Genomic DNA, 2,428 nt, shown 5'->3' on the forward strand with positions numbered 1-2,428 from the left:
TTTTTTTTTTTTTTTTTTTTTTTTTTTTTTTTTTTTTTTTTTTTTTTCTAATATCCGCCGAGCAAAACACTTTAGGCTGTTTAGTTTGTAGAAAATATTTAAGAAGAAATAGAATTAAAACATCCTTACATAGTAATAACGATAATAAAAGTAATAGTCATTTTTTAAATTAAACTATTATTATTTATAAAATACAATATCATAAATTAAAATATTATAATTATATATTTTATTATAATAATACAATAAAAATTATTATACACATTTTGATTGAACGTAATTAAAAATGGTTTATAAGGGCAAAATAGTCCTATCATGTGATAATTTGTTCCTGAGTTCTCTAAAAAATAAAATATCGACCTCTTCCCTTGAAAAACATTTTCCTCATAACTAAGGACAATATTATTATGTGAAATTTTTTTCATGAATCTAACGGAAATAATTTCATTTTTTCAATTAGGAATTTTTTTTTTTCCACACCCCCTTAATGAAGTGATGCAAATTTTTGTATTTCTTGTCAAATCAATCTCCCAACTCTAACTAAATTAATAATTGTATTTTTAATTTTGTGACTTTTCAATTCAAAATAGCCTCATTTGTATTCAATAAAATGTGTTTGTGTGTGTGTGTATATATATATATATATGCGTGTGTGTGTGGGGGGGGGGGGGGGGGGGGGGGGGGGGGGGGGGGGATAAGGNGGTGGATAAGGTGAGTTTTTATACTTTTTTTTCTTTACCTTTAATTTATAGGTACATTTTGACATGCAATTTATTTCTTATTCATCTATTGACCATTTTGAGCATATAAATATACAAAATCTATTTCTTAATTTAAGAGAATCCAAATTTATTTTGACCTAATTCAAATCATTAGTGAACATTACTCAAAATAATGCATTAGTATGGTATCTCACATGCCAATTAATGTCAATTTTTTTTGAGAAAATTTAAAAGTGAAAATGTCATTATAGAGGAGTGAAGTTTGGTGAAATATACTTTTACATGAATTATAAAAGTATAATGAGATTCTATAGAAGCAATTTAAAATCTATAAAGATATATAAAAGTTTACAAAAGTATTTAAAACTCTAAATTGAATACAGATTTACGAACTTTCGTTGATTTCTATCAATACTTAATATTTATATTATAATTTTATTTTGAAACTTTTATGATATATATATCATATATTTTCTTATAGATCTTATACAAATTTAATGTACTGCAATTAAAAAAATTAAATTCAGTTGTCACATAAGTAGTATACTATAAATATAAATTTAAAGAAAATCTTATTGCTTTTCACTAAATGATATAATATTACCCCAAAAAAAACCACCATTCTTTTGTTTTTTACGTATATATTTAATTTTCGTCATTGAATATTAGGTATACATAAAACTATAAAAGTCGTATCGCTGTGTGAATGGCGCAGGAGATGGATCGTCTCATCACGTGAGTATAGCACAATGCAAAAAAAGCAAAGGTTCCAATATAATGCTCTTCACGTGATTTATTAAAAAAATAATAATAAAATTGATCTCTCTCTTGTAGTACAGCATAAATTAATTAAGAATTACCATTCAACATATATAATATCAAATTATTATTGACCCCTTTACTTTATTTTATTTTGTTTAAATCAATAAATGGACATTGAAATTGTTAAGAGAACGAAGTATTTCAAAAAAAAATTATTAAGAGAAGTAACGTAGCTCCAATATAATATAGTAATATACATCACAGTAAAAATCATAACAGTTTTATTACTCATATTCTTACTTTACTTTTTTTTTTTGAGTACTACTGACTCTGTTACAACGTAGTATCGGTTCATAGCTACTTTCTCAACTTACTGAAGCACAAATAGTCAACAGTTGCCTCCACTAAGGCTCGAACAATACATAATTTACTATTATTATTATTACTAGTATTTTCACCCGTGCGTTGCACGGAATGAATTTGTTATAATATTTTAAGAAATATTTGAATCGATATACAATTATATAAAATTATAAATTATAACATCGAATATGAGTATGAATAAGTGTATAAATGCAATTATAGTATGAGTCTTCTTTGCATGCAACAAATATCACAAAAATTCAGTGTTCTAAAATAAGTGTATAAATGCAATAGGTAGATAATTTACATTATTGCATCATATTCATTAATTTAATTACATGTCGGTTATTTATTGCAAGATCTTAAGGTACACTTATATTTTGATATTCAGTAAGTATAATTATATTAGAGAAAAAATTACATGGGAGTAATGGGATAATCAGTTGAGTAATTGTTGGTTGACCGTAGAGCGTTGTGTTGGAGGAGGAAGATGATATATAGTGAAGATGATATTGCCCTTCACTATATATCATCTTCTTCCTTCAACACGTTGATATTCTCTGGACAAATAACTGTTGGAA

The sequence above is a fragment of the Ipomoea triloba genome, chromosome 2 (assembly GCF_003576645.1).
Source record: "Ipomoea triloba cultivar NCNSP0323 chromosome 2, ASM357664v1".
Lineage (NCBI taxonomy): Eukaryota > Viridiplantae > Streptophyta > Magnoliopsida > Solanales > Convolvulaceae > Ipomoea > Ipomoea triloba.